The 14,544-nt window shown below is 35.9% G+C and overlaps 2 pseudogenes; both read left to right on the top strand.

Moving 5' to 3' along the window:
• Positions 1-9,873: 9,873 nt before the first annotated feature.
• Positions 9,874-12,657, top strand: LOC146159016 (uncharacterized; annotated as a pseudogene).
• An 83-nt stretch (positions 12,658-12,740) lies between these two features.
• LOC146159015 (uncharacterized) lies at positions 12,741-14,305 on the top strand (annotated as a pseudogene).
• Positions 14,306-14,544: the final 239 nt, after the last annotated feature.

Below are 14,544 nucleotides of genomic sequence, written 5' to 3'. Positions count from 1 at the left end.
ATATGCACCGTAGACATATATAATTATATTAATCAATGAGGTAAATTATGATTTTTGCAAAATAAAATGTTTGAATGTCAAAAATAATTATCGGCGTTTATAGGTTGTGCGATTGTTTATTTTTTGCTCAAATTAAATATGGTGAATTAAATTCCTTTTAGTAATATTGTTGTGCCCTCCTAAAATAAATATATGTGCGGTAAAACTATCACGAAAATGTAATGTAATGCATACTAACATTTATAATTACCAATGTCACTTATACAATAACTTATCGTCAATATAGACTACACAAAGAACCTATGAGTAAAAATTTAAATACAAAACTTTTTTTTCTTTTTTGAAGCCACCTTAAAACAATGTGTGCACATTTCCGCGGGCTATTTTTGCACATTGAGCAAAAAAAATTGCATTACCGTTTCCATAGAATGGTCCCTAGTGGACGAAAAAGCGCAACCGGTCTTCTACAAAATAAAAAAACTCATATAATTAATGTTCAAAAGTTCCAATCGACGTTTATTTATGGCATAAGGCACGAAGTTTATAAATACTCATTAATTGTTTTACAATGTAGTTAAATCGGATTTTGGGAACCTAAACACGCCTATACTTTTCTAATGTCCTATTTAGATGCCATTTTACTTTTTCATTATTCAATTAATTTTAATTTTATGCTTCAATTTCTATTTCCACAATATAAAAATTAGGGAAAAAGCAGGAAAGAATAATTACAGTTTTAAAAAACAACCGTATTTCTATCTTGATTTTGGCAGGCAAATGTAAAACAGAAGCTTGAAAGCGAGATGAAAAAGATCATTGATAAATATATGCAGACTATGGACGAGGTAAGCATTGTATTTTCCACAGCCCACACTGGATTCCCCAACCGTGCCCCTCGGCCCCACTGGGGGGTCACGGGCATAATAATATTTAACTAACTAATACATATACCAGATTGGTAACTCAGTAAAACTAAACCTTAGCTTTTTTGTTGCATTGCATTCATGATATTGGCAAAACATAGCTTTTGCAACAATCTATAGTGCTCCAAAATAAAATTAGCTCCCCCAGGCAACATATCAATAGATAGAAGTCGCTATTTTGGTGTAAACGAAGTATAAACCAACGTTTCGGCAGCAGATACCAGCTGACCACATCAGGGTTAATAATTAAAACGAGATCGAGTGCGTTAGCCATCTTATATATTAAGAAGCCTAAAATAAAAAGACTATAGATTGAAACTAATAAATCTAGACTTCACTGATGTTTGCGATAAGGTGTGACGCGACAATAGATAGCAAGATACCATGAATCCTTTTTGTTCATGGTGTTAGAAAATTTGTCAATATCGAATGATTCAATGTACCTTTTGTAATGGGCGGTCCCTAGTCTAGAATTTTACAATTATCCTAATCAATTCCGTGTCGAAGTTCAATCGCGTGCTCTGCCAGAGTTTACCGGGATGCCCTTTCGTGGCGGACATCACGCATTTGTTCAGGCCCTGTGTATGTTGCTAAACAACCTCCACAGGGAATCTCATAAACAGCCCCTTACGTTTTTTGGGGTTACCCGTATCTTTAGGTGAGGGTAAAATGTTTCAAATTTCTTGCCGGTTTAAAAGCTGTAGAAATGTATTGGCCTTCCAAAATACGTTTTGTTTTTTTATCAGACCTGGAAAATAAGGAATAATGGCCAGACCTTTGGGTAATGGTTTAGCTGTCAAATGGTTAGTTTTCTTGTGCAGTTTGAACAACCAGTCGGGGTATCCGTTTATTCTTATGGCCTTTTAAACATGTTTAATTTCGTTAGCTTCGTCCCTATTGTTTGTGAAAAATTTAAAGGTCGCTGTAGCAGAGGGGTATAGAAATGAATTCATGGAGCATTGCTCGATGTCCCCCATAACCAAGTTTGTCACAGTTAATGAAGGTGATCCCATTGCTGTTCCAAATATCTGTTTTTAAGGTTTTGCTATGAATTTAAGGTATATTGATTTTAGACATATTGTAAACCCTTCTAATATATCATTAATATTAAACTTAGTCTTGTTTTCCAGTGTGTTGTCTAGGTTAAGACGTTATTTAGCAACTCGTATAGCCTGGTTAGCAGGGTCTTGCAAACATTCTTCTTGTATTTTAGAGACTTTATTTTTTCAACAAAATCAATCGAGTTTGTGCGTAATATTCTATTTGGCATAAAAGAGGAGATCAAATTAATGAAATACGTTTAGCTAAGTTATATGTGGGGGACCCAATGAATGAAATAATAGGCCTAAGCGGGATTTCAGGTTTGTATATTTTGGCTAACCCGTAAAGTGATGGCGATGTAGCATCAGAACTTTTAAAAAGGTTCCATTCGTATGTTTTACCTTCTCTTTTTTCTTCAGCCGTTGCATGTAGGCCTGTCACGCCAAAATTGGTCCGGCCAAAATCGGTCCGGCCAGATCGATTTTGGTCGTAATCAAGCGTCAAAACTGGTCCGGTTAGAGTTTAAGAATAAATAGGCGATTTTAAAGGCCGGACCAGTTTTGGCCTAGCCGGACCTGTTTTAGCGGCTGTTCCAACGCCAAAATTGGTCCGACCGGATCAGTTTTGGCCCCGGACCAAATTTTGCATTACAGGCCTACCTGTTAAGCTCTTTTTTTATACCTTTAATGGGAATAACCGCAACAGGACAGTAGGTATCCTTGTCTGCCAACATAGTGTAAAGTTTATTTTTATTTTCAATTTTATCCATAACAACTGTGAATCTAGTGCTTCTATCGTGTTTGATGGTTGTTTAGCTTTGGCCCATTTGTTAAAACGATAAGTAAAATCACACACACGAAAAAACACAATGCTAGGTATTTTTTATATAAGCAAGAGGGACACTAGGGTCGGTAGCCTTTCAAAGGCGGACACAAAGCTAAAAGGTTGAGAACCACTGGACACTAGATTAAATAATATCTTTTGCATTTAAATATTTTAACAGCTGAAATGTATACATTTTAAGAAGTTTTTTGTAGTGCTTCCATTGAATCTTTGACCGAACTTTGTGAAATTGTGCGTGTTTTTTCATTCTTCTATCAGTTATTTGTATGTTAAATTCCAACTTGTGATTACAGTTGTGCAACGACGACTACGTTGAAACAGACCAGCTAGCGAAAAAGCACAACGAAGTGGTGTTCTTGGCAAGAGAGAAACTCAGGGCTGTTTCGGACAGAAAGGAACTAGTAGAACTATTCTTGCGAAAATGCGACACGATATTGAAAACAAAATACGATAATCAATGCAAAGTTAACGATGAAAAAATGGGCTGGTTAAAAAGGATTAACCATCGGCTTTTAAGCCCTCCTGGATCACGTTTTCCTACACTATGGAATTCGTAAAGTCAGGAAGTTTATTGCCTTGTATTGTTTTGTGGTTAGAAATGCTTTTGTCGGTCAACATTTTTCGGTCTGTAATGCAAACAAACAATTCATTGCAATAGGAAATTAGGGAAAATGTTAATAATTATGTTTCTAATATCCTGATTTTATTATATACAAAATGCCAAACAAATGGTAATTTGAAGTTAAAGCGATATAATTTATCCTTTTATCCTAATCTTACATCTGCAAGATTCCATCGTAAAACGCGCAAAATACGTTACGTATTTGCTGAAGGTCACTTTAAGCAAATATTTTGCGAGATTACATACAGCGTAATTATGAGTTTATTATATACAAAATGCCAAACAAATGGTGTGTTTCGAAACATCCATTGATCACTGCGACAGAGCAATTCACAACCAAATATCGGTTAATGTTAGAAAAACGCTACAGTTTTTTTGCAACACGTTTTGTCTCGGGCACCGTATTTTGCACTACATTAATTAGTGCTTCGTCATTTTTCTATAATGTATTTTGACGAAAGGTGAATATTTAAGCTGTATTTAATAAATTAAACATGAGCGTTACTACATAAAATTGTTGCTCTTATTTTAAATGTATTTACTTTGCTGTCTTAATTTATTGTATATGAAAATAGAGTAGAACGAAAAATAAAATTTACTGTATGTGTACAAAATTTTTAGTTTTTGTACATACATTTGAATAAAATGTCTTCGTTTGTTGGACGTCAATTGCAAACTTAAGAAGATTGCCGGCTCTGTGTAACATCTGTGTGTAACGCAAATATTATTTTTACGTCTTCGAACTAAGACGCACTCTAACGTAAAGAAATATGTGGTGTATCTAAAAAACATCTCGTTATTTAGCAATCACAGATGACAACAAATATTTTATTTTAACGCTTGTATTATTATAAGCCTAACCAGTTTTGCTTCAAACTACGACTAACCTTTGATTCCAAGGATATGCAAATTTCATACAAAAAAATTTAAGAAAACAAAATATGTGCTGTTTCTATAGCAGGCAAATACTATACTAAAAACAAGCTCTTTCTACTTAATATATTCGACGTTTCAGCCACCTATACAGGATAAAACAACACCACGTTCAACACGTAATTTTTTTAATCGCTTTATGATATATGATAAATTAAAATAGTATCTGAATAGCTTCTTTTTAGCATATATTAACAAAATTACATATAAAATGCAAAATATTTTAAATAATTAAAGCACTGTGTGGTTATAGACAGCTTAATTATAATTATCATCGATTTTATTTATTTATTTATATCTGCAACTATATCCAATATCATCGGCCTTGTTTTTGCAACAAATTTGCAAATCTATTATACAATTTTAATATTTCGTGCTCTACCCGATGTTAATTGCCCAGCAGGCTATCGCTTTTTAAATGTGATATTTAACAGAATACCCCATAAATTCTTTAACAAACTTTCAATGTGCACTGAAAACCATTGTAGACTTACCGAATCTGTCGATCAATGATGCAAGCAGAGCAGGTTAGAAAAACAAATAGCCTGCAGTGAGGTTCGAACCCACGACCTCCGGTCAAGCCGGTCTGTTACGTGTTTATCAACACAGTAAACACCCAAATTTGTTAACTGTCATAAGCATATAATCTCAAAGTTCCACTATCATTAGGAGTTATTACGAATTGTTAAATAGGTTTTTAGACGGCGATAATTCTAAAGTGTTTTTGTATTTCGAAATTAATGAAGTTATTATGTTCCTTTCTATCTATCGTGTACATTACCAAGACTTTATTTCGGTCATTTAGAGCATACAATGTTAATGTACCCTGTGCGTGCGAGCGAAATTCGCTGCCCGAAGAAATGGTCACTCGGGCGAGATAATTGGGCGCCCAGTCCCGTGTACTGTTTACTTAGCAATTTCCTGCTGGCCTCGTCTGCAGGTCTTTGAATGACTGATGGACTTTTGTGTTTCTAAATTACCAACTTGGCCAGAAATAGAATTGTTAGCGTGATGACTTTGCTAAATTGTGTTGCTTTTTGTGCTATATATTTGAGAACGATTCGGTTCTAATATGCCAGTTTTCATTCGTGGTTATTGCAGTAACATGTTATGATTTGACAATAATATTGTAAGTAGATTCGTGTAATGCCGATATTAATGCTAACCCTTGTTTGTGATAGTTATTAACGCTCATCTTTTACGTTTAACCCAATATATACTAAAGAGGTACATTTGTGGTGTTTGATTATTCTAAGGACAGAATAGAATTTATAATTGCCCGGATAGGACACATTCAGCGACTTTAGGTTTTGTTACTTATTAAACGATTATAGGATACTACCATGATTCCTCAACATAACTAAAAAGTCGTTACATTTAATTGTGCGGTTCCGTTTGTTGAGGTTAAAATGCAATTAGAATTTAATTCTGAACTTTCTGGGGGAGGGCAATGGGATCCGCCATTTACATGTTTTTTGAGACCGCAGTTCTATTGTTTGAGTTGAAATTATTGACAGAGGAATTTGAACGATCATATGTTTGATAACGATTCACCTGTCCAGTGCCGCGACTCGAATTTCCAATCCGACCTGAATACTGACATGAAGAATCGTTGTTCCAAAATGGCTGCTGTCGTCCACCACGGCCATTCCTCGCACCTCTCCACGTGCGTTGGGCGTTCGGTCTCCCGCCGTTGGATCCAGCCGATGACGTAAAAATCTCCTCGCCCGTCTCAGAAACGACATTCCAGCCCTTGTCTCGCAGCAATCGTTTCAAATCGCAATTTCGAGCGATGTGACCTTCTGCTAGGCCAAAAAAACATTTAACTTGATGTATGTAGTTTTTTCCGAAAGCAGGAATTTGTTGGTCTGATGTGCAATTTTTAGTCATCATGTCATTGTTATTATCTGGGGCTTTTTGTAAAACCAAACCACTTAAATGAGAAATTTTGTCATCCAGTTTCTTTAACACCACCGAATTCTCGGTAGAAACAGACTTACCCTTTTCAAACTAAGATACCAATACCCTTTTTTCAGGATTCGAACTGGTCGAACGAGCGGTCGTGAGCGTAACATAGCGCTGCAAAATTTTCTGCATTTTATTCCATGGAGAACCTTCAATCTGTAATGCCACACTAGTAGGTAATTTTAGCAACAATATTTCTTCAACCAAACGTAGATAAGGATTGTCACTTGACAAATCATCTAACAAAATGCCTTCCTGCGCAAAAGCCATTGTTATAGCCTGAATAGGATTAATTACGCAATTGTCATACCTTATATTTTCCAACATTGAGCGTAACTGTTAAATTAGAGACAAATGAGATTTTTTGAAATTCGCTTTCACATGCGCTTGCAACGTTGCCAACTTTTCCTCGGCACTCATGTTTACATTCAAAAGTAAAGCTGTCAAACAGGATTGTAAAGACGAATGTGCATCAGCAGTTGCTAACAAAGACGTTAAAATATTCGGCGTTGTTAAACCAACTTGTTTTAATGCTCTTACATTGAAATCAATCCACTGGAGCTCCTTCCCTGGAGACGCTCGCACTAGCTGCGCCAAATCAACGCGTTTTTTTGTCGAATTATCAAATTTCAGCTGTTGGGGAACTGTTCTCTCCTTTCCGTTAGACCGCGCTTGAGTCTGAGCAATCGCGTCTGCTAATTGCGGCGTTATGCGCGTTTTTAGGGGATTCGATGTGCCGGCCACAGAATGCGCACCGGCGGGCGGGGTCCATAGGTCAAAATTAGGCTGCTGCTGTTGCTGCTGCCCTACCAACACTGGTTTCGCCACATCATTCAAAGAAACATCAGATTTGTCATTCTGATTCTCGCCTAATTTAGGATACAGATTTAAAATATACGGAGGGGCTGGGCTTCTCAAACGTTTGAGGTTCGATCTCGTCTAATGTGTTCGTTACAGGACGAGAGCCTAGCGCTACCAAAGTGGACATTCTTACAGCATCATCATCTTTGAACAACTTTTGCAAAGACTTTATTTCCGCAGCACTCGAAGTTAATTTCTGCGCTTTCTGGTCAATTTTTAGCTGTTGTTCCATGTCCTTTGACATGGAGCGAGACTTTTTCCACGCTAGGTAATGTTCAGTGTTAAAACGTCTCAAGGTATCTAATTCAACATTTAAACGTTCAATTTTCGCAATTAAGTTTTGAGCTTTCTCTTTCCGTTCTTCCGTAGAAGCGCTCGGCAACTGATCGCTCGACACAGAAGACTTATTTAGCGACGACAAAACCGAACTTAACTTTTCCATGACAACAGAACCAAAACTCAACAAAAACAAAAATCAACCAATTTTCAACAAACACAAAAACCACGAAATATTCGCACTTTTATCCAAAAATATCAACCTTCAATTGCACAATATTACCCGAATTCCAATTAGTGTTTCAAAAACAACCAAAGACTCGAGGGCACCAATTAAATGTAACGACTTTTTAGTTATGTTGAGGAACTTATGGTAGTATCCTATAATCGTTTAATAAGTAACAAAACCTAAAGTCGCTGAGTGAGTCCTATCCGGCAATTATAAATTCTATTCTGTCCTTAGAATAATCAAACACCACAAATGTACCTCTTTAGTATATATTGGGTTAAGCGTAAAAGATGAGCGTTAATAACCATCACAAACAAGGGTTAGCATTAATATCGGCATTACACGAATCTACTTACAATATTATTGTCAAATCATAACATGTTACTGCAATAACCACGAATGAAAACTGGCATATTAGAACCGAATCGTTCTCAAGTAAACAGTACACGGTACTGGGCGCCCAATTATCTCGCCCGAGTGACCATTGCTTCGGGCAGCGAATTTCGCTCGCACGCACAGGGTACATTAACATTGTATGCTCTAAATGACCGAAATAAAGTCTTGGTAATGTACACGATAGATAGAAAGGAACAGATAATAACTTCATTAATTTCGAAATACAAAAACATTTTAGAATTATCGCCGTCTAAAAACATATTTAACAATTCGTAATAACTTCTAATGATAGTGGAACTTTGAGATTATATGCTTACGACAATTAACAAATTTAGGTGTTTACTGTGTTGATAAACACGTAACACGGTCCCATTCAGAATTTATGGCTCATTTATAATCGATCATGTCTGAACTGTTTCGGAATAGTACACCGAAAAGCAATCGCAGACTCGCCGAATCTGTCGATCTATGATGCAAGCAGAGCAAGCCAGAAAAACAACTGGCCTGCAGTGAGGTTCGAACTCACGACCTCCGGTCAAGCCGGGACCGTCGCTCTACCAACTGAGCTAGCAGGTGAGGTGTTTCGGAATACACCCGATTATCTTCGACAAAATATTTCTATGATAATACCTGGATAAACATACTTGGAATTTCACCGAATATTATATATGATTCATTCTTCCAATTTTAAAGGTAATAAACATATATAATCATTCCTTTTTGTTTCCTGAAAATCGCATGTATTGAAGCTTTTTAATTCTCGTCCACTTTACCTATGAATACCGTACATAATAGGGGCATATTTAGGATTTTTTTGGTGGTATGAGGCATAAGCAATAGAAGAATGAAGTCTCAAAAGTATATAACGTGATGTCACAACTTACGTCATAACGTCAATAAATGTGACGTATTTTATTTATATTAAAAATACAAAAAACACTCGCATTTGCAGCGTGAAAAATGCCTTTGGCCGGTGGGGCTTTGCAAATTATTGGTTGGGGTACGCAGTTTTTTGTACTTGAAAACCATACACGTATTATTAAGGCACGTAGGTCTGGTGCGCCTGGCATTTCTGTTAAAAAATACAAAATGGGGTAACCAAAGACATCAGAAACATAACAGGATTTGCCCCAAGCATAAAAAAAAATTGCATTTACGTAGAAATAGGGGGAAATAAAGTTTGAGGGGTTTATTGCTAAGTTCCTTCCTTAAATCCATCCTTGATACATAATCAGAGCATTTATGATTAACAGTTCAATTACACTACAGAAATATGGACATGGCATTTCGCAGTATTTCCGCAAGTAAGCTACATGGATTATTTATGCAAAATGTTTGAGTCAAAGAAAAAAATTCTTGGTAATTTTTTTACCGATAAAAATAAATGTGTTCAGTTTTAATACACCGATTGCATATTTATAAATGTTTAGATAATTTTGCAAAAAAACTGTATTACAAATCAAAACGGACAATTTTTTTTAAATGTTTTGTCATTTCATAAATATCCTGCTTAAAAATATGAAAAAAATACCTTGCATTGCTTTTAATAATGCACCAGCGCATCACAGACTTATTTTAGCCAATAAGAGATTTTCCTCGCAGCTACGGGTAAAATGCGGTCTTTCGTTATTAGGTGTACTAAAAGTAGGCGACAGGATACCCAAATCAAGTGCGGTAAGACCTATTTTTTGTTTTCATGATAATGCTAATGTGTTTTCTAGGTTTAGGCTACAGCTTGTAAAGTTAAAATTAATTTTGTATTTGCAAAATATTAGTTAGTAAAAATGCCCGCTGGTGAAAGACCAAAGCTGAGAAGAACGTTTTATAAACCTTACAGTGAATTGTCACGAAAGCAAAAATGGCTTCGCCGGAAGAATTCTAAGCAACTGTTTGAAAATCCTTGTAGTAATAATGAAAGCTTTATCACCGGTTCAACAACTCTTTGTGATAATGATTCTCCAAGTTTGCCTTTTGAAAACCATGTATTTTCATCTTCAAATGATGAGTTTGAAGATTCGGTTGCTGCTGCAGAAGATGTAGTAGAGCAACCGTTAACAGTAACTGAAATAATTACTGACTGGATTTCATCACAAGTACATGTACCTAAAGTTGCTGTGAGTGACCTTTTAAAATCACTACGACAAATTCATAGTGAACTACCTTGTAGTTATAAAACGCTAATTGATCAGCCAAAGCTTGATTTTAACCATATGTGAGAAGTCAAGTATGTTCAAATGCCTAACTGGATATCATCATTGAAATCTGTGTTGGGTTTTTTTTTAGCAGTGCAACTGATTCGATACAGTATTGTCTAGTTGTTAACCAGGTTGGAAAGTTTGGCCTGCGCGGGGGATTTATCCCCCGCGCAGCAACACCTTCAGCCGCGGTCACAGCCGCGCATTTTATAGAAAATGTGTTCAGCCGCGCAAATCTGACTCAAGCAAACGCGCAAAACTTCAGCCGCGCAAACTTCAGTATGGAACTAAATTACCTAAAAATGAGTAATACTACTAAAATATAAATACGGGCTTTAACAAACTTTACTATTTACGAGAAGTATATTAACATAATAGAAACGTTAGTATGGCTCCTGTAATACTGACGTCACATTTATTCACTCATCACTCGTGTATGACCGAAAATGTGTCACCTTAAATCACTAAAATGTAAAATGGTACAAGGGCCACAACAAGCACAAAAAAATTGGCGGGCCGCATAGTGAAGTTGCATAACATTTTTAAGCGCTAATCTATAAGACGTATATAATTATAATGCATCGGATAGAATTCCCTGCGAAACGCTAAAAACGCACAGTTCGGCGTTTTGGTCACGCATCAGTGCACAACGGTCACGTGTTTAGTGACGTCAAATTAGGCAATATCGAGTAATATTGCATCTTAAATGCTACACTATCAAACTTTTTAAATATTTAGCTGTGCCCGCACAACAACCAAAAATTTCTCAGTGCTTCAAGTATTCCATGAACGCTGTAAACCTGTAAGTTTATTATAATGTCGCAACTTACAACGTTCGGTAGCATGGTGGTTTATTTTCAGCCGCGCAAGTTCAAGTCGAAATTTTATTTTCAGCCGCGCATTTTTTCAGCTGCAAAACATCTCCCCCGCGCAATATCCAAAGTTTCCAATCTGGGTTGTTAATATAGATGGATTGCCTTTATTTCGGCATTCACCTAATTTTAAGTTATACCCGATCTTGGTGTCAGTGTATAAAACCAAGATGCGCCCAATTTGTGCTGGCATCTATTGCTCGGAAAAATTTCGGAATCGTGAAATGCCGGATTCTAGTAAAGTGCTTCATAATTTTTTGACAGACTAAAAGGAAATCATTTTCAATCCCATTGTAATTAACAATGTTACCTTTAATCTCAGCCAGAATTGCATTTTCGTTTGTGATGCTCCAGCAAGATCATCTTTAAAAAAAATTAAGTCACACACAGGCTATAGCTGTTGCGAACGATGTCAAATTGTGGGAAAGTATGATTCTTTGTCAAGACATGTATGGTTGTTGGAAACCAACTGTCAGCCTAGAACCGATGAATTGTTTGCCTCACATTCGTGCTCTTTGCACCACAATGGGACTTCTGTACTCACAGAGTTCGGGATCCCCATGGTTTCTAGTTTTGTACTGGATTATATGCACCTTGTGTGTCTTGGTGTTATGAAACATCTGCTTTCCTTTTGGAGTGGATCAACTCGGTAATGTACAGTTTGATTAGATTTCGCCAAAAACACATTGTTTAAAATTAATAACTTTTCTATATTTTGCAGAAAAAGACATGCACAGCTTTCTCGATTTTCCATTAGACTTCTTGACAGTAAAATTAATGACCTAAAGAAGTATATCCCAAAATAATTTAATAGAAAACTTCGGCCCATGGCAGATTTATGTTATTGGAAAGCTGCAGAATTTAGAATGTTTCTGTTGTATGTTGGCTTTGTGGTCCTCAAGGACAAGGCGGTGTTACCAAGGAAAAAAACAGACAACTATAATCTTTATGGTTCTTTGGAGCTAATTAACTGTTTTCCTTTTGAAAGCTATTTGGGTATGGTAAAACAATGTTTGCATTCAGGCTATAAACCCTTCGAGCAAGTGGGAACACATGCCTTTCAGCTTAATGAAAGTGTTTTAATATCAATTAAAAAGGAACTTTCAATAACATCTCCAGGTTGTGTTTACAAACACAATGTTAATGATATTTTATTACCTAGTTTTGAAGGAAGAAATGTGCAGCATTATAAAAAAGCCAAGTTGCTTAATGGTTGTTTTATTTCTGTAGCAAGTTTTGCAATTTCAACCATTAAAAGGGGGTCAGTAATTGCTGAAGTGAATGATATTGTTTCAATTTATGCATCCAAGTTTTTTGTGGTTAAAAAATGTTTAACAATAAAAGAGCTGTTTAAAACACCAGTTCATCTTTCGCTGTTGGCATTTTTGTTGTGTCTAATTTAAATGATGATTATGATAATTTGCCATTTGACAAGTCCATTGTAAAATGTTTTTTAATGCCTTATGGTAGGAATTTTGTCGCAATGGAGTTCCTTCATTAGGTGTGTTGCCAATTTTATAACAACATGTAGGCCAGTACACCATGCTTTAAACTAAATTCTATTACAGATTTGCAAGCTAAAAAATGAAAACTTTTGTATGTGTAAGATTTGTACGAGGAAAAACATCTGACATAAAGTACAAACAATGGATGGTGGGTGAAACTCATTGCAGATGGCCACCAGATGATAGCAATGTACAAAATTTGGTTAAGAATTTAGTAATATGTAAAGAAACTTGGAAAGTTTTTTTATGTGAAATACTGTGTCAGTCAAGTGGGTATTAGGCTACTTTGTGATGTATATTTTACTAGCTTTAAAATTTTAAGTGTATTTTGTCTTAAAAATTTGTAACCTTAAAAATATTGTATATAATACTATATACAAAGCACATGGTGGTGCAATATGTAGATTTTTCTGCAAATTTATATTTTTATGAGCTAACTATTTTGCAGACTTATGCTTCAGTTGCATTGTTTTATAATGTGTATTTTAGATTCATATGATCGGAGCTTAAAAAGAGCATATACTGCAGAGTAGTTAAATGAGTCTTCTGAGGATGACGGTAGCCCCAAAGCTTTAAAAATGCCCACGCTACAGAGGGAAAATGCTATTTCCCCTAAAAGGTATTTTAGATGTAGTGAAATAATTTAGCACTTGTTGCAACTAAAGTATAATACAGTGCTTATTCTGCAGAATGTTTACCACTCCACAACAACCAGCACCAAAAAAGGGCCAAAGTTGATGATTCAACGAATATAAGCAATATGCACTGGGAGTTAAAAATTATTCTAACTGATGTAGCTCATGTACTGAGTGTTGTTAAAACAAACCAAGTACTAATCGAAAAGGCTCTAGAAACTGCCAAAAGTTTAGGAGAAAAACAACAAACCTTATCAGCTACTAAACTTCCCACATTTCCACCTGCATCCTCTAATGATGAGCTGACTAAAACTTTAGATAACTTTAAAGTAAGAATTGGTTTTATTTGTATCATATATGTATACATATAAAGTTTAATTTTATATCCAAATAGTGTTCAGTAGCTGGTTTTTGTTTTTAGCTGATTTTTTGCTTAGCAGGACTACGAAAGTGTTGCCAGAAAAATTGAACGAAGAATGTTGCGCTTCACAATAAGGGCATTTATGAAGTGCTTTATGACCAGATCATTGGCCATGACATACTCTTGGTCCGGGCTTGGATGCCAACGGAAAGCTACAAAAAAGGCATTTTGTGGGTCTTTATTGGATGATGTCCTTCGTAGTAAGTTTTTAGGTTTTTGTATTGTAGCCTAGTAGGTCATTTCTGAATAAGTTTGGGAAATGTAACACTGCTGTTTTTAGGAAACAGCATTTTCTATGTAACTATGTTTCATATTTGCTTTGTTTTTGTTGTAGAGTGCCTGCAGTTTACAAGCCATAAGTTGGCTAACGGGCAAGATGTTGTGAATGACATCAAAGCAGTTCTGTCCGGTGCTGCAGATTGGGATGGAGGCAGAATAAGAAAAATGCCAATGAACAAAGATTGTTGTTATACAGAAAAACTTAGTGATGCATCGAAATCTACGTCGCCTGATAATGCAGTAAATATATCGCCCCCTGATGATACAGCAAAATCTACTTCGTCTGATGATTCAAGTGCCTCGGATTAAGTTTCTTGTTGATATTATAACAATTGTGTGTAAAACTAGCATGTTTAGTGTGACTTATCATGCGTGTGTTAAGAAAGATATGGGGTAAATATCAGGTACGATACAGGCATGATCTGATATGATACAAGCATGATATCATATATGATTCATGCACGACAATCTAATTTGGGCCGATGTTACATTTCCTTACATACCCTAGGATAATTACAATGGGGAAAATAAGGCGTGACTATCTTATC

The sequence above is a fragment of the Ascidiella aspersa genome, chromosome 3 (assembly GCF_963924565.1).
Source record: "Ascidiella aspersa chromosome 3, kaAscAspe10.2, whole genome shotgun sequence".
Lineage (NCBI taxonomy): Eukaryota > Metazoa > Chordata > Ascidiacea > Phlebobranchia > Ascidiidae > Ascidiella > Ascidiella aspersa.
The sequence above is the reverse complement of the archived record's forward strand: the minus strand, read 5'-3'. Positions and strand labels throughout refer to the sequence as shown.